At 30.3% G+C, this 20,350-nt stretch overlaps 1 protein-coding gene across 2 annotated transcripts in view; it reads right to left on the reverse strand.

The window, feature by feature from the left end:
* LOC129958537 (teneurin-m-like) overlaps window positions 1–20,350 on the reverse strand; it is a 416,933-nt gene that overhangs the window by 377,262 nt on the left and 19,321 nt on the right. For both annotated transcript variants that reach the window (XM_056071080.1, XM_056071079.1), the window contains exon 2: window positions 16,652–16,723. The gene's annotated coding sequence lies outside the window, so the exon portion shown is untranslated. The remainder of the gene's footprint in view (window positions 1–16,651; window positions 16,724–20,350) is intronic.

A 20,350-nucleotide genomic window follows, 5' to 3' on the forward strand; every position in this document is an offset into this window, starting at 1 on the left:
TAGCAATTAAATCATCTATTGTGATTTTCTTTTCTTTTCATTAAAGAATTGCAAGATGAAGAAAAGTATTTACTGTGTTTTATATTAATATTCACAGCCAAACATGACAACTGAGAGTGGGAAAACTAAGCAATGTCTCTTGCTATACTACTGATGATAAGGAACGTTACATTATTTTGAATGAGTTTTCATGAGCGTTTCTTTTTATAAAAATCTTGACAATCAAATGTACGGTTGTCAACAACAACAACAAAAATGGAACATCTCTGTAACTCTGTTATTATCGCATCTTCACAAAACTGGTGTCGATGGAAATGGATTAAAGGGACAGGTTTGATAAGACAGACAAACTGGTTAACCAAGTTAATTAACTGCTATCTCGAAATTTTCCCATTAGGGAAATCGAGATTTTTTTAATAGTTCGATTCAGCAGGTCTTTTTATGTAGGTGCATCAAATTTCGTTCTAAAATTCATTGTAGTTCTTTAGATATACTTAATTTCGTTTGTTGTAAAGTCCGCCCAAAAAGAGCGAACCCACCAGTGACCGTATATTAAGCTTCAGCTTGCTAATAGAAAAATAAGACTTTCTTCGCTTTTTCATCTCGGAAATTTCAGAGGAGCAAAAACGACACGATTTAGATTTATCTTTAATATGAGTATTTTTTTCCCCAAAATATAAGTATTTTTCTTTTCATTTAAATATTGAAGTATCTCCGTTAATTTAAAAATTAATTCATCATTTAGTTACTCTGGCATTAAGAAATTAGCATACATCTTAATTTTTATGACGAATAAAATACGTTGTTTAACCTCTTTTTTTTTTCTTTTTTTTTTTTCTTAAAAAGTGACTGATTCGTGAAATCCGAATACCGTAAAGACATTTTAAGTCAATGAAATTATCAGTATTTTTTTAAAAGGATAGACATTTTTAGGTGGGAACAATTGTTAATCGGATAGAAGATTTATTACGATTGCTACTGTCAGAATAAATGAGGGATAGACATTCTTTTTGTTATGCAATGGCTGATGCAATTAAGATTCAACACAAACCATTTGAGCCAAGTTCATTATCATGCTACAGATCTTGAACTAGAGGTTCGAAAACAATGTTTTCTCATAAACACAGTTAGAAAAGGGAGATACTTTTATAGCTCTGAAGGAATAGTTTTAAAGATATTTTTAATTTATTATTAATTATTATTTTAATTTATTATTAAAGATATTATTTAATTTATTCTCCACCTAATTAAAGAAATTTATGAATGAATGCTCAATATCAAGCCGTTAAGTATGTAATATTAGGTGCTAGTTAATTTCCTTATTTTAGAGTTAATTAATTTACAAAAGGGTAAAAAATGGTACTGATTTCTTTGGATCTTTATTTCATTTACTTGCAAACGATAAATGCAGGTAAAAAGCAAAAATTAATTAAACATTCCAACAGTCTATTTGTCCTGAAATCTAATTTTATATCGTCTGAGTGAAAAAAATAAACATTTTTTTTAAAAGAAAGCTGAATTCAAGTTCAATTAAAATCATCTGATCTGAAAATAAATTTAACTAACTGTGATATTATGACGGATCATGCTTCATAAAAATTAGATCCATAAATGCAAATAAATTTAATATGCGGTCCCTCAAAATGTGGGCGTTGTAAATCGACTCTGGAAATTTTACAACTTTTGTGAATATTTCACAACTTATTCGGGGTATGAGCACAATATTTTGGATTCCGGCATTTTAGCATGTCAGCTTTCCTCCCATGTAAAAACTTTTCAAAACCTATTTGGGGTATGAGCACAATATTTTGGATTCCGGCATTGTAGCATGTCAGCTTTCTTCCCATGTGAAAATTTTACTATGCTACAATTCACTATTTCCCTACATTCATTTAAAAAAAATCATAAAAAAAATTAAATTCTTGTTATTTATGTATTTATTTCATGACTTTATGAAATATGATAATTTACTTTAAGTGAGTGAAAAAAATTAAATATATAATAGTTTCCCGGATATAGTCGAAAGCTCATAAGATTCATTTAACATTCGATACGTCATTTTTCAAAACCCTTTAACTCTCGAAATTACCCTCAGAATTCTGTAAAATTTAAATGAGCGGTTATTTTCATTACGACAAATCGATTCAATAAAAAAAAAATATAGCCGTAATGGAAAAATTTGGAGATAGAAGTTAATTAACCGTGAAACCAAATTTGTGAAGATGCGGAAATAAATAACAAAGTCACAGAAGTGTTCCTTTTTTTGTTGTTGATGACTGTACCAAATCAATGGTTAATTAATTTTCAAATCATGATTATAACGTTATTAAAATGTTATTTCAATTTGTCACTTTCACTTGTAAATTATTGTAACTATTTTTCACTTGTAAATTATTTATATAGAAATAACTAAAAATTAACAAAAAATTATTTCATTTTTGTTGTTAGGCGAAAGGAAGGGAAGTGCCTACAAAATCCAAGACCTCAATTACCTAAGGGTACTGCAGGACTTAGACACACCCTTGTCCTTTTGAATCAGGTATTATGAAATTTAAAATGCATCGACAGTATTTTAGAAATCTGCAAAAAGTGTTGCATTTGCTATTGTCATTCAAATTTCTATAGCACGTAAATTTTATTCAAATATTCTTAATTTTTTTAAATTTTGCTCACAAATACTATGTAACATGATGAATTGTTTTGTAAAGATTACATGAGGGTTAATTTCATAGTTATTTTTTATTAATTAAAAACTATGTTAACACATATAGAATAATTATTTTATCTTTAGTGCTGCCATTCCAAATGAATGAAAATATTGCAGATATTGCCCTCTATCTACCAAAAACAGATTTTTTAAAAATTCTTTCTAATTTAATATTTGTATTAATAGTTTTTAAGTAACGAGCATTCTGATAAATTGAAGAAACAAATTATGAACTGCAGATCCTCTTTAAGAGAATTGGCTTCAGTATATAAAAGCATTTAATATAACATGAATAAAAATTGAAATTTAAAAGAAATTTCAGATAAAATTGTTAAAAAACATATTGAACATATAAAACAATGAAAATATATTTATAACGTAGCCTAATGACACTTATTAAAATGTTCAAGGAAAAATATCAGTTGTCAAGGAAGTTTTAACGGTTTCAGAGTACTTTTAGACTGCTGATTTCACAACTGATGTTCTTTCCTAAATTGATTCAAGGTTAAGAAATAAAGCACATGCCACATTTCAAACATATTTATTTGTGTTGATGGTCAATTTTCTGCCGAGATTACAAAGGGAACATTTGACATTGTGGAATAATATGGGAGATGGAGATAGCTGTAACAAAATTACAATAGCATTGAAAAGAAACGTTGACTTTAGGTACAAAGATATTAGCAGGGAATTATTGTTGGATAGAAATAAGACATTTCATGTAATCAATCTCAAGACATTTCATTTAAATCATGAAATGTCTAATAGAAAATAAACTAATGGAAAATCCATAAATATGGTTATTGCCTTCAATGTAAAATATTTCCTGTTCGAAGCAATGAAAAGTTATATGCAGCGATTTTTGAAGGTCCTCATAAACTCAACATTTTCAACATCTAAGATTGACTATGCGTCTTCTGCGTTATTATGTTTCATCTTAATTATTAAAATTCTTTTAAACATTCTCAAAGACGAGAACTATAAAGAATTTTAGCACAATAAGTATAAAAACTTAGAGCAATTAGGTACTAATATGAGTACATAAGTGCATTTTCTATATAGTTGTTTGGACAAAATTTCAGACGTAATTTTAGTAAGGAACAGAGAGAGTGGTTCCAGGATTTGCTCATTTGTGGACCAAGAATAAGACCACGAATGCTTTGCATGACACTGGCGAACAGTAGTCAGGAAATATAAACTTTTGACGTGAATCTAGCATGCTGACTGAATCTGTTGTGAAAAATGTAGTTTGAACGCCTTTTTTCCGACCAACTGAAACCAAAATTTGAGTAGGAATTATAGTTGTAGTCACAAGACCGCATATCGGATTTCAATGATTTAAGTCATTTATGAGTTGCGTTTACATGCAAGCGAAAGCACAGACCAGAAAGATGGTCAACCTTTTGATAGACTTGGTTACAAATTCGATAAGAATCTACATTTTAGATGCTAAACCTGTGTGTCAAATTTGTGTACAGTTTATGTTCCTCTTTATGTTATGCTACACTTTATGTTTCGTAATTATCGAGTTATCGAACAACCAGATAGGCAGACTTCCTCTCAATAGATTTCGTTCAAAATTTGATATAAATCTATAAATTTCATCTTAAGTTAGTGCACCAAATTTAATCCTAATTTTCTAGCTCAAATATTTTTGAATTATCGGGCTCACAGACAGACAGAAATAATACCAAAATTGTGATTTTCGAACTCAAAGAAGTCTAAAGAGTGAATATTCGTCAAAATCTCACGTTCGAATTTTTTTTAACAGTTACAATACTTTCTCTATATTTCGTCAATGATAAAATAAAAATGAGCTATTTAGTCAATTGTTACGACATTTTCAATAAGTCCCTTTTTCTATTGTATTTATGAGCTAAGTCTGAACAATTTTTTTCACTAGTATAGATTTCTAAAGCTATTGATTACTTTTTAAATTTCTTGATGCAATTGATTCAAGACAATCAGCTTCGTAGGCGGCCTTAGGCAATGCATGTCCTCCATTTTCCCATCTTAAATGAAAATAATTTGTAACGAAATAGTAAACAGTGTAACAGAAATACAAACAGCAAAAAAATAACTTTTTTAACAGTCGCGATTATCTAAAAATCCTTTTCAGTTATAATATATCGCTTTTTATGTTTTTTTTTATAAATTTCAAAACATCATAGTATAAAAATTTAAAGAGGGAGGTTATTTTCCGATATTTATACTTGCGATTAATTATAATTAAGCCTTATTTAATATATCTGAAAAAACCTTTTTCTTCTTATAAATAATATGCATATCACCTAAATAAAGGATAAATATGCCGGCGTCCTGGCATAGGGGTAGCGCGTCTTCCCCGTGATCTGGGCGTCCCGGGTTCGAGTCCCGGTTTGGGCATGGTTGTTCTTCTGTTGTTCTATCTGTGAGATGTGTGAATGTGCCCTCCTGTAAAAAGGGGTTGTGCAAGCGAATGAGTGATGCGTGAGTAGCAAAGTCGTACTCTTGGCCCTAGTTGGCGCTGCTATAAAAAATAAGAGACGTCCCCCTCAGGCTTAAATCGCTGTCTCCGTAACAGCGGGCTTGTCAGTGGCAAGTGCCATAAGAAACAAACAAACAACAAGGATAAATATTACAATATATGAAAATGAATGAAGTGCTTTTGCTAATTCAATTGCTATTTGATTATGCTTGAAAAATTGGTAGCATAACACTCTGTTTCTGTAATTCAATTAATTACAGTAATACAATTTTCCTTGCAATATTTTATAAATGATACAAAAATGCAGAAAATAATAATTGATTATAAAAAATTGCTTTTAAAATAAATCCTTCTGATATGAATAAATAGGTTTTTAATGTATTATGAAAGAATGAAATAATGCATGTTTTATGGATATCAGGTGACTAATCTATATGGAAATAAAAATTTTATTAAGATATCCGTCTAAATCATCAATTGAAAACACCTATTTCCTACCATTTTGGCGGTTTTTTATTTTATTTTATTTTTTACTTTTTCCTGAGTGTATTAGAAAAGAACTTGTAGCGATTATAACATACTTTACCTGAAGCAAAACCAAACAATAGCATTCAAACACAGAAATGTTCCTTAAAATTGTAATATTTTGATATTTTTCTACCTTTTTTTATATAATAAAGTAAAGGACATTTATAGTATGAGTCTTGAAAAAATTAAAATGTAATGAGCATATGTAGCAAAGTGTTGAAGCTCCCCTTCAAAACTAAAGAAATGTACAAAAGAGTTAAGTGAAAAACTGGAAAATTGCTCCATTGATAAGTTGAAAAACTTTTACAAAATATATACAATTCGTGAATATATACAATAATTATAATTCGTGAAAACTTAGAAGAAATACAAAATGTTATTATTGTGCTTCTTCATCGCTGCATTGTCAATGCACCAAAGGGGTTGATGATTGGTGCTTCTATCAACAAGCGAAAGCTTTCTAGGATAAGGTGGCAGGACTCCCACAACAGACATAATTAAACCTGTTTTTAAGAAATTATCTGATCAACAATTACTGTGCATTACCGCATAGAAAAACGCAAAATACAAATACTAATGATTATTTTAATGACATATTATGGAATTCCGTAACAGCATTTTATGATGTTAAAATCAGTACAACTAAGAGCATTTATAGTGATTTTAAACAATTTAAAGTTGAGAATTGAAAGTTACGTGTTAAATGGATTGGCAGTAATTGAAAATGAGTAATTAGTAATTCCAAAAGACATTCTCTGCCAAAAGCAAAATCCCGACTTATATGCACTTTTGCCCAACAAAATAAAAAAAAACTCTTTTAAAATAAGAGAAATGAATTTTAAATCTATGATTATGGGAAATTTTAAACTCCTCTGACTTTTGAACCATGTTTCTCCATTAAAGGAAATCTTTAAAAACGATTTTCTCAAAACTTTGATATTCATAAAAGTCCCTCACCGCTAATATGGAATTTAAAACTTAATGGATTTAATTGCCTGAAAGCTACAATAGGTTTCAAATTACATGGGCAACGATATGGAGTAAGGCATTGTAGTTTGTGAAATACTTTTTCATTAATAGATGTTTATAGCAAAATTCAGCAATAAATTAATTTAAAAAATGTATTTTTACATACATTTTCTCTTCTAATTTACTTGCATTTCAATTTTTTCCTTAGATTTTGGGTCATTTCATATATCATTATCGCCTATAACTTACGTGCGAAAAAAAAAATTATGATTTCGTCATAACAATTTGGCGTGGAGTCTTACAGTTTTGTTCAAATTTCATTAAAACTTACTACAAATTCTCATGTTTCTCAAAAATATTATATTTATAAAAAAAAAATTCGTGTCTGTGATTTCTAACGCATCTAAAAATAAAAAAGAAAATAATAAATCCAAAAATAATAATTCCTTAAATATTTGATCTTTCAAAAAAATTGCTCCTAATCTAGTCAGTCACCTTGAAGCTAAAACCACGGTCCCTTCCTGTTTTACTGACATGCAAATTTTTCATTCTATTAAGAAACATTTCGGGAACATTAGAGGAAGATTCAAACAATCAGAGATTGCGTGAGAAGCCTTCAGCATTGCATCTTCGTAACGAAATTCTCATGAATCCAGAAAAACAGGTAAAATATATGTGAGGTCTGAAAAAGGTGGGAGATCAAATGGAAAAATTTGATTCCTTGTTTTGGAATGAGGTTTGAAAGAGTGGAGAAGGGGGAGAAATATTCCTCTAATCTTAGAGTGCGGTTAGTTGTAGTACAAGGGCAGGAAATGACCATTTGTTCCTGCTATCAGAGGGCTTAAGGAACAATAGGCCTAAAAACAAGCTCTTGGTATATCAAGTATAAACTTACAAATAGCTGATTTCTCACATGGTTTATGATTTGTTCAAGGTTGAAATGAGTCATCTGTAGATTATGCAAACAGAAGAAACGATATTTATATTCAAGAAAATGTAAGGGCGATCTGAGTTGAATTATTTAACTATTTTAGCCATGGAATATGACCTATTATAAAATATAGATCAAAACCAAATTATTGATGCTACTTTCAAATAATTTTAGTCAAAAAAATTGTGAATTAAAAAGCACAATTAAAAAATGAATAAACATTCATATAAATAACTCTTGAGGTGTTAAAAGTGCAGAGTGCTTATATACATAAATATATTAGGTGTACAATTTTGCTTTCACCGTTTTTCGATAGATAGTTGTAACGGTAACTATTGGTCGAAATAGACAGATCAAAAATGTCACGCAGTAAGCTTGGACATCTGACAACGTAATGACAGCACCACACTAATGAATTTGTATTTGCATCATAAATTTATTCTCGATCAATAATGTGTCAGTTTTCGAGCCAAATTCTTGCCATTAGCCGGATGTATTGATTTTCTGCTATCATTTGAAGAAAACTGCTGCTGAGGAGCACATCGAATACTCTCATGGTGCGTCTGATGTTAGTGAAAACACGTGTCGCGAGTGGTTTCAATGTTTTAAGAGCGATGATATTGATGTCGAGGACTGACATGGCGATGTAAGAGAGAAAATTTTAAAGGATTCTGAAATGGAGGCAGTACTTGATAAAACTCATGCCAAACATCGGAATTGGCAAAATCATTACGAGGATTCAGAAAGTTATTTCGAAAAACCTCTCACCCAAGGAAATTGGTTACCGTACGAGTTTGAAGCCAAGAGATGTTACAAGACGTTTCTTTGTTTGTTAAAAGCTACTTCAAAGACCGAATCGGAAGGGGTTTCTAGATCGCATTGTGGCCGGCGACAAAAAAAGGGTTCCACTATGATAATTCCAAAAGCAAAAACTCATGGGAAATACCCACATATGCCTCCACGTCGAAGGCCAGACTGGAAGTTCAAGATGCCAAGTCTATGCTTTTTAGTTGGTGTGAAGTATTATGAGCTGTTGAAATTTAGTAAACTATCACAGGGAGTAGGTAACGAACGCAATTTCGTTTCAAGGAGAAACGACGACATTATCAGGAGAGACACGACAGTTATCCTCCAGTATGATAAGAGAATAACTTTTAGCTCCTTTAATTCACTTGAAATATCATCGCCGATTCCATAAATGGACTAGATAAGATTACTAGTTACTGGATTAGATAACTAAGATAAGATACGATTTCTTTGACGTTAAAGAAAAAGAAATAAAAGTGTGTGTGTGTTTTCTGAAGTGATTACCGAGAATAGAAATTTAATAATTGTTTGTCTCAGTTTTTCAATGGTTTTTTTTAATCATCTATGGGTTAAAATGATTAGAGTTTGAATCTAATATTTCAAATAAATGTCGAAGTAAACTAAAATTTTAGCATTTTATGGTAGTCAAGTTTTTATATTTTATTTTTGTGTTTAATACTTGCACAAGAATTTTTCTGCGCTCGTTCTGCACCCTAATGCTGCATGCTATTTTGCAACGAGATTTTGGGAAATTTCTTGAAAACAAGTGAATTCTACAGGAATGAGTTTCATTTATGTAGAATTGGTTGCAGTCAAATAAAATTTTAAAACTATTGAAATTTTTTGATTTGTTTTAATTGTAAAAATGTTCCCAATAATATTTTCTATTCAAAATTGTGGAGATAAAAATAGGAGAAAAAAAATAAAATTTCAAATTTTAATAAGGTATCATACATTTATTATTTATTTATTTTATACATTTATACATTTTTTTATTATTTACATTTTTTATCAATACATTTGTAGTAAATTTATGTAAATAGGTAAAAATAAAGCTATATTTATCAATAATAAGCCTTATCGAATAAAGTAATAGCTATTGTTTATTTTAATTTCATACCTTGAGATCGAGATATCGAGAGTTAATTTTGAATGTGCTATTATCCAAATTGTTTCATTCACATTTTCCTTTATGTTATTATCATATCAGATCATGAAATTCTTTTCGATAAGAGGCTTATAATATCTATAAAGGAAACTCGTTATTTCCATAAATAGCTAATGAAAACTTTTAATTTGAAAGTGTGCTTTCGTATGTTTTAATGCTAATATAATTTTAAACTTTTATAAAACATTAGTTCCACATTAATACGATAAAAAAAATCCGAAACTGTGCTTCAAATGAATTACTTTAAATTTAATTAAAATAGGAAGATATTACTTTCTGCTCAAAGCAATTTGTTAAATATGTTTACGTATAATACGAAAGGAATGAGCAAAGATAACTTCAAATAATTTAAAATTATGATCTTTTTAAAAAATCGGCTATTTTCCATTCGATTTATCATTAATTTTTGTTCGTTTTCTTTTTAAAAGGCGAGTAATTTTAGTGGCCCGACAGCATTACAAGCGATAATCTTTCTTTAATAATGGTTAAATGGGTCGTAACTAATGTAATAGATGCTAAGGAAAATTAGTTAAATATATATTACAGTAATTCCTTTACGTTCTAATAATTATAGAAAATTCTATGCTTGTCCGCAAAATCTATTTTTAACTGTACTGAATTACAGAAAGATTTCTAAACTTTTCATGTTCTTTGGATATATTATTCATAATCATAACCTCAAATATTTATCTCCGTCTATATTGATGTCATTTAGACAAATTGCATATAAAGATGTATAATCATATTTCTGGTAGACTAATTAAAATATTTACTATGAGATTAAAATACATTCATTCTAGATCATTAAATTTTGAATTCCTTATAAAATGATATTTCCAGTATAGAGAAATTACTGTTCGTATAAATCAATAAAATCAATGATAAATTCTAAATAAATATTATTTAGAGAATTTAGTGGCCATGTATTGAATTACAAATACTTCTAGACTTAAGTAGAAAATTTTTTAATTTTGCAGATATTTTAAGAAAAGAATATTTCATTTATATTATAAAATATTCTTCCCACAGCTACAAAAATATTAATCACCTCCTGACATCGCTTTTATTTTTTTGTGAAAGATAATTTATTGTATTAAACATTTGTTTCAACCAAATTCCAATAAGCAATAGTGATTAACATTTGGGTTATTTAATATCTCTTTTATTTTAGAGATAGTCTTAATATGCGGGATACTGCTACGTTCAGTGGTGGCGGAGTGGCCGGCTGTACGCAAGAAGAAGAAGAAGTCTTAATATGCATGATTTTGTAAATAAATTGTTTTAAAAGAAAAAATGTAGGGATTACCATTTTCATTCATTAAAATTTGCTTTAGTAAATTCCTTTTAGATTGTTCCTTATCTCGCTACTTTCTAAGATCTTTGATCTACAGAACAGTAATAAATCTTGTACACGATAAAATTTCCGTTAGTATAAAGCCAATCGAAATTGATATTATAAATCATAATGTCAGTAAGTTAGTATATTAGACGATATCGAAAATATATTTAAAGTTTACCATACCGACGCCATTTTTAGCAACTAATTAGCGTAAATTTTGCGTAAGAGAAAAAAAACACTGAAAGAAATATTTCCAATTATTTTGGTAAAAAAGAAAATTCATTTGAAAGAGCGCAAACTCAATTAGTTATTTTTATGCGACTAAAATATTTGCAAACAAGTAACACTATTCAATCTCTGAATCTTATTAATTTTTGTTACTCTTTCACAAATACAAAATAGGTCCCAAATTCAAAATAAGCATAAAAAGAAATGAATGCAAAAGAAAACTATGCAAATGCATACTAAAAATAATCAATGGATAAGAATGACAATGCATTTTCTAAGAATATTCTTCAGACTAATGTAATCAAAATTTCATGGGTTTTTTTTTCAGACTCTATAATGACCAGTCAAATATTGATTTTCTATTTCTCTTGTTTGCATTACAAGGGGAAATTTGATGTCACTGCATTCTTACGTTGCCTTGGTTGGGAGTTCTTTAAAAATTCAGTCCAAACAAGTAGCAAGCTCTAAGTCTGCGTCATTTCAGAAACTGTCGTGTACGTTTTTTTGAGGCTAAAGATGTTGAATATTATTAGAAATCCTACTCAGCAACAGCAACCAAATCATATCCCATTTTTCTTTCAAATGATAAAATTATATTAAGATCAAATACCAAGAAGCTCTCATCGTCCCCCTTTTGAGCATTCTTTTAAAGAGAAGGGAACTAAATATAAATTTGTTGTAAGGAGGTTTAAAGACCTTTTACAAGCAAGGTTCAAGTAACTTCTGCCTCCTTGACACTGTAACAATTTCAAGACCAAATTTTGAATTAAAATCGTTATTGAAACATTCCAAACAAAAAACTTAACTATTTTTTAAACTATAAAATCTAAAAATATAGTCCAACAGGCATTCATTTCCATTTTTCATCAAATGAATATATAGTTAATTAATTGTTCTATCTTTTCTAAGTAATGCCATTTAGTAATTAGCTTAGATTCAACAAAAACTTTTTCGAAAATTAAAATGAAATTAAACATGAATATTAACTCATTCATCTGTCACCTTTAATTCAGATGCATATGTAAAAGTTGATAAACTTATAAGGATTATTCGGTGAAGGACAAAATAGGAATTTCAGCCTTTAAAATTAGAGAACAAAATATCTCTCTTCCCGAATATATAATAAGAAGCTGTTTCATTCATTGATACATTATAAGATTTTAGGGATACATTTTTATTCATTGCTCAGCCCGACGACCCAATTTCTTGTCACATATTGCAATTGTATCAATAAAAATAAATTTCTATATTTAAGGGCATTTCCATAAAGAAAAATAATTTTTATCTAAATAATCTTTATTTTTCAAATGAAGAGGGTATATGAAAATTATAATTCGTAAGAAAACATTCTTCAGGCAACTAATTAATATGTTGATAAAGAAATCAATATTACTATAAAAACCACAGAACAAAAATCAATATTGCAGAAAAACCAAAGAAACACGAAAACCAATTATTAATGCTTTTTATCACTTTGGATAAATGAATAAGTTCTGGAGGGATTTCTTGACATTCTTCTATCACTCATGCATGGTAATCACAATCCCATTAGATTACTACCACGAGGAGTAGGGTATTCTAATGATTACTGGAACATCAGCTTTTAAGAAGTTATACAGGCCTGAAGGCAAAGTTAAAACGGACAATAGAGATGTAAAGAATCAGTGAAAATTAAGTCTAAAATATTTTGATGGGTCTGTGCCAAATAATAATAATAAATATAATTTATTCATAAATTTTGAGTTACTTATGAAGAAAACGTTTCTTATTTGTGAAATTTTATCATAATATGAATTTAGAAAAACCTTCTGCAATCGAATGACATTATTAAATGGATTGAAATATTTAAATCAAATTTTGTTGCAAAAATCATGTAACTAGCTATAAGAATTGCATATGTTTAATTTAAATAATTAATAAATCTGAGTAAAAATGAATGGAAATAAACTTGACTCGATAAATTTGATCAGTTAAAGAGCAAAGAAATAACGCAGTAAGATTTAGTCTTTTCTCAATAACTTAGTAAGATTTAGTCACATGGAATAGGAGATTAAGATATTCAGACATTTTTTATAGCTTGTTACCAGATGTTTTGACTCATTAACCTTCAGTCATCGCAGTTTTTAAACAAGTAGAATCTACAGACAATATACGAGAAAAAAACATTTAAATTTGAATTATACAACATTAAAATAAAAGCTGAAAACAAATTTTGAATTTTTTAAAAATATGGTGATAAAATATTTTTTTTTCATTATATATCGATAGTTCTAGTACTTCCACTCTTAAAAAAATAAATATTCGATCTTTAAATAAGAATTATTCTGAAAAATTTCAAAACTAAACATTATAAGTTACGAGCAATTCTTTAAATTGTCAAAATTACACTTCTGTTCAAAAAATAAGCAAAATATTCAAAATCGAAATAAAATAAAAACTATTTAATGGATATGCTTGAAAGTTGTGCACGAGGTAGGTGTAACATTACTAGACCACATATCAAACAACAAAGCAAAGAGAAACCAAAATACATATATTACGGTCGTCACGGCACGGCAAGACAAACTGGAAAGCAGAATATGCCATGTGAACCCCGTCCTAATAACGGATATGATACCCTCTAACTGAATTGGAATCTTGACAAAGGTGAAGCATACTGGCAATGATGTCGTAGATCGTTTGTTGTAACAGTAATGCCTATTCCTGTAATAAGGCTCGTTGGAGTTCGTAGAGGGTGCCTGGCGGCACACAACGTTCTGCAAATCCATCTTCTCAACATATCTTACACATGATCTATGGGATTCAGGACTGGTGATTTAGCAGGCCACGTTATCTGTGAAATGGTTTCTCTCCAGATAACTCGTACGAATCGCGCTCTGTGCGAGTAGGCGTTACTGTCCATAAATATCGTGTCAGTACCCATTACAGCGATAACAGGGCCACAAATGGGCGTAGGATTTCGTCGAGGTATCGGACATCTGTGACGGAATCCAAAGTCGAAACATGGATGTAGGAGTGGACGTTCATTGCTATTCCTGCGCAGACAAGTAAACCACCACCTCTGTAATGGTCTCTTTCGACAATGTCTGAAGCCTGATAACGTGTCCCCGGCTCTCGCCATATCCTTGCCCTGAGGGAATCGTTCTGGATGTCAGATCGAGACTCATCGGTAAAGAGACCATTGATAATTGTGTGCTCTAGTGTCCAACTGCGATGTTCACGGTCTCAATGCAACCGCGCTTTGAAGTGCACTAGGGTAAAAGACATCCAAACGACAGGTCGTCGTGCAAACAATCAGCTTTCATGTAGCACTGAGAACTGCGATGCCAACTGTTGCGCTGCTAGTGGCCGACATCTGGCACATTGCAACAGGTAGCTAGCGTCTGACGATGTCATGATTCACCGGCTGCCAAACCTATATCTTCTATTGGCATTTCGATTCCTTTGATAATAGTTCCGCAATCTATGGAGGCCACTACGAGGCGCATTCAGCTCTCCAGCAACAGCAGATTGTCTTGCACCAATTGCAACATACCGACAGTCCTTCAACGCATCTCATCGTGCTTCTACTCATGCTTTCTACTTTGGTTATGTCGTATTTCGTGGAATTATGGCTGTTTGTGAACTGAAGCATACGTCCGGTAACCTTTTTAAGGTGTTGTGGTGTGACTGCGGGATTGCGTTTTATGTTAATTTTGGTTACTCATTTACATTCGGCAATGTAACCTCTGTCTATCATGAAAATTGTGTGTTTTAATTCACCATTTTTCATGTGTACCCCGTCTTTTTGTGTTTATTGCTTAATTTTTGTTCAGAAGCGTATTACAGCTGAAAATGAATACATTTGATTCGATTGGAATACGAAGCATATTCCCATTTTCATTGGGATTGTCTTATATATTACAGTAGGATAAGAAAAAGAGAAATTTTTTAAGTTTCAAGTTTCTACTAACCTAATATACCTAAATTTCAACTTTTCTTCCATAGAAACTGCTTATATTTAAATGGTTGTTGAAAACATATTTGAAACTACATGTTGGATATGCAAAAGATCAGTAACAATATAGTCTATAAATTCGATATCGAACTGGTCTTCTTATGACTGACAGATAATTAATTGCATATAGAAAAAGAATTATTCTAGAAAGAATACAAAGGATTGTTACAGACAAGAGAATGAATTTTCAAATAATCGGATATACTATCAAATGTCTTACTAAATACATTAATTATGGACTATAAGGGAAGAATTCTATCGATGAGTTCCGCTCTATGACATCTTTTATATTTCAATATTATACTTTATTTCTACATGGGCAGTATATTTAAGGCTTAGATTGTATTTCTTATACTTAAAGAATTTGTTATTGGAACTGGAATGAGCAGTACAATATCGACTTTCTACTCTTAAAAGTCTTTATTTCCAATATTTTGAAAAAATTGCAAATTTTAAAATGAAAATCGAACTCTTTTTTTTTTTTTGTCAGATGTAAACAGAAACATGGATTTAAAACATTATAATTATTTAAAATAAACGTATTTCTTCAGGATCCTCAATTATTTACGTAGCTTCTACTCTTTGAAATGAAAATATTATGCGGCATTTCAATAGATGTTTCATTTATTGATTAGAAACACAGCATCATTAATAACATATTTTTCTCATTCACTCAATAAAGCATAGTTACTTACCTTGAAAGCGCCCAAAGAATTATCATTAAAATACTGAATATCAAGCTTACCTGAATCAAAATTTCTGTAGTTTCAGTAACTCGATATGTGCGCTAAATATATTTCAGGAAAATTTGATACTGACAAATATTACTTAAAGTAGCTGGTTTTGAATCCTATAAGTATTTTCATCACGTTGACTAGTTTAACTATAATTAGATACCCTCTTCTGTTTCATTTCAGATATGAAGATTCAAAAGTATCATTTTAGCTAAATATTAGTGAAACTATTAATATTTTTCTATTATGTTGTTAGGATTAATTATTGTTGCTTGCATAGTAATATATATGCTGTGCTTAGAAATATACATTAATTGTTGTCGTTCATTTAATAAAATTACAATTTTTAATAATAAGAATGTTTTGAAATTGTATTTAACTTTAAATAAGAAATTTTTGAAATCCCTCAGCTCCGATAAATATTGTTTACTATGCAATTGATTAAAATATTTTATTAAAAAATGTGAAGAAATTTTTCGTTATAATAATTCTCTTGAGAAGGCTACAGAAAATATGCTTTTAAAGCCTCTCGAGTATTATTTTAATGACATGAAGAATTATTCGGTTGAAAAATGAAACTATACGTAGCAATAAAAGAGAAAGGAGATTCTGTTGAATGAGTCAACAAAATACATCGGCAGAAAAGATGAATTTCTCATTTACAGTTCAATTATTGATTATCGAGTGTACTTCAAATGATTTACGATATATGTTTTTAAATTTCATTTTTTAATTTTTTCAGAAAATTGAATTCCATTTAAGTTTCAATAACTTACCAAAGAAAGATCTCAAATGTTATATTTTGGATCGCAGTTGCTTCCTCTTCAAATAGAATTGACTTGAAGCACCTAAAAAGAGATTTACATTTAATTTCTCAAATATACATACAACAAAATATTTCCTCAGTTTTATAAAACAAATATTTATATATTTAAAGAAAATTATGCTCCTAAAATTGTAATTCAACTTCTCAATAAACACCGAATATATGATGAATAACTGAAATTGAAAATGCAAAAATTTAATATTTTTTCCTAATAAAAATTCATTCAACAGTAAATAGATTTAATCTATTTTATGTAATCTATCAAAACTTGTAAATTAAAAGCAGTTCATTATTTTGGGGAATAATGCATACTATACAAAGATCTTGAATGAAAATTTGAATTTGTTAAAGTAACAAAGGCAAAGTAAAATTCGCTAATTCGTTAATTTAATTTCGTTTTAAAATTCATGAGAAATGAAAAATGAAGCTTACATATTGCGTTTTTCAGAATAAAAAAAAGTGCCTTATAAATTCGTGCAAATTTTAAAAATTTATAATATAAACAAATAATGTTCGGAAAAATTTCGGTTTGTGCGAATATGATCAAAGGGACATAGGATTTTTTTCTTGTGTAAGAAAAAAATGAATCTAAAAATAACCGAAAGATGGCGTTTAAGCATCATACTGAGACGTTTAATGTAAATTATTTTAATAGTAAAACACCTGGCTGGAAATGGATTCATCATTCGATTCCGACAGCATTCTATGGTTACAATATCGAGAGTTTGTGATTAAAATTTTCGACAAGAATAATAAATTCACTATTATTTCCAGCCACGTTTCATTCAGGAATCTGGAAATAGAGTGCATTATTTCTCAGAATTATTCACTATTTTTAATTTACAGGCTTTAATAGATTACATAAAATATATAATAACTGCATGTTGCGAAAGTTTCGCATTGAGAAAAGACCGAAGTCGCAAAAAGCCTCCTTATTTCAATGAATGGGATATTGATTTCAGTATTCAATTAATTGTTTAGATTTGAGGATTTAAGATTTGATTTGGATTGGGAGATTGAAAGGTTGTTCATGCTGCAGACAGTTGTTGTGTCCTTGCTGTAAAAAGTATCAATGGTGAATTGGAATTCAAGAAATCAACAGGAAGTAGCATTGTTAATGAAACTGGAAGAATAAGGGGTATGCGGAATCGTCGGTTCGATGCATTCTGCACGGAAATCTGCATCTATCCATGCAAGATACAGGCATTTCACCATTTATCACCAGCAGATACATATGGAAGACAAAAACTTTTTTACATGGGTGCTGGTACAAATGGAACGTGACCCACAATGGTCTTTGAATGTAATGTCGACGAATGAAGTTCATTTTTCATTGCATAATAAATGCGTATCATTTTGTGTATAAATATCAATTAGTAAAATATTTCTTACATTCATTTATGCTTATGCGAAGTTTCACATTTCTATCCATAAAATTTGAAGATATATAAGTTTTAAATTTAGAGGGATTAATCACAAATTTAGAGAAAGATATTTATTTCCGATATGCAGATTTATTTAAAGTAAACATAATGTTGTTCATTTTGATAAATCAACAGCTGCAACATGAATTTTATAAAGAATTGAAAAGAAAATCAAGGAACTTAATATTTAAGATATCTTAAGAGACGTACTGAAATGCTGTGCAAGAAAATAAATTTCTTTACTCACAGTTGTATGCAATCTAAAAGAAAGATATATTTCAGTTAACAGGAACGTTTTGGTAGACAAATGATTTATGATGTATGTAATCGCTATGTCAGCCTATTCGTAGAAGAATGCAAAAGCTGTTTGCCAAATTTCCGGCATCCTCCTGTGAAGCATACAGAACATTTTAGAGACTACTTCTTACTTTCCTGAAAAGGAACGGGGTGGATGAGGTGTTATACATGCGATGCAAAAATATACATTTTGATTTATTTTTGTAAGTTGCCCTGAAGCTAGGATACGAACAATTAATCCAGAACTCAACGTTCGAAAACCGACAGTGTAGAGATATTTCAATATAATAACTGACATCCGTGCAATATCCATATTGTCCAAGGACTGATATAACAGTTGCATGGATTATTATACGATCGAAGCTCAGAATTTTACAATTGTGACCTACTTTCCAAAAAAATCAAATCCTCCTTTTCCGAAAAATTCGATTTGGACAGACGAATGAGGCTTTATTAGTTAAAGAAATATTCTTCTTAAAGATTGTCATTTTGGAACGACGAAATCCGTTCTTCGTACAAGATTTTCATCATCAGTTGCAATTTTCTATAAATATTCGGCGTGGCATTTTTAGAAATTCTTTGGCTGGTTACATTTTGTACATTCAGTTATATATATTCAGTTATATTAGATATATTCAGTTAGTTTTGGCCTTATGCCTGAACTGAGGGATAAATTGCCTTTGTCAGTACATGCTCTGTATATTTTTACCAATGAATTCAAAAAACTTGTCCTTAAGTCGCCGATGATGAACTCTGAACTATCATCATATGCTCAAGTATCATCAAAAGAATGCAACTTTATTTAGGTGTCAAAGATGATCAGTTTGAACAAGTTTTTAAGAACTTTAATTAATGTTTTCTGACCACTTTTTAAAATTGAATGAAAACTAATATATGTGTCATTTACTGATTCTGCCCTTTTAATAATCTTTCATTAGATATATGTACAGGGTGGTTATAATTAAACTTCCCCTATAAATAATAGCCTACAACGCAAGCGGGTGGACGAATTGCAACGAAAGTTTCTATATAAACTATACACGAGATACGCTCACGTGATTTTAAAAAAAAAATCATTCCAAAATGTCCACCAGAGGACGCTTTTTTGGAAAAACATTAAATTTAACACAATAAACGACCAAAATGGAAAAATACATAAACAATATTAACATTTATTGACTAGTTTATGGTCACATTGTCATAGAACCACATTAAGTAAAGGTAAGGAAAAAATAACAGTACACTCTTTGAAAAAAAAAAAAACTGTTCAGTTTTTTGTTGTTGGTTTTTTTTTCCAGAATAAATTAGGAAGAAATTGCACAAGAGGAGCAGTTGTTAATCGTGTCCAGAACGATGTAGGGAAAGGTGCTTCATGTGACTACCCTCATTCACCTTGCAAAATTTCAAGTCGGTGGACAGTGTGTTCAACAGTAGATCGTAACTGATCATTTGTGATGCTTCGCACATGAAGCGTTATGGAGTTCTTGAAGTCATTCAACGTCGCGATAATTCCACGATACACCAGAGATTTTAAGAGACTCCATAACCAGAAATCGCACGGATTTAGATCTGGCGAACGTGGTGATCATGGATTACGAAAGAAGTGATTAATCTGTGAAGTGTTGGAGCAATAGCGCCTTCTTGGACGCGTGGATATGTGAGAACGCACCAACCGGCATGAAAACGGTCGATGTAAGGACCCGCCTTTGCTGTAGTTCCGGCGCAATAAACGTCTGCAGCATGTCATGGTACCGACGGCCCGTAACGGAACATGTGATAGGACCAGGTGCAGTTATTTCCTCAAAAGAGAATGACCCAAGGATAAATGATGCCTTGAATCCACACCAGACAGTCACCTTTGGAGAATGTAGGGAAATTTCAGCATGCGGATTTTCCTTAGCCCAAATGCAGCAATACTGTGTGTTGAT

The sequence above is a fragment of the Argiope bruennichi genome, chromosome X1 (genome assembly GCF_947563725.1).
Source record: "Argiope bruennichi chromosome X1, qqArgBrue1.1, whole genome shotgun sequence".
NCBI classification, from domain to species: Eukaryota; Metazoa; Arthropoda; class Arachnida; order Araneae; family Araneidae; genus Argiope; species Argiope bruennichi.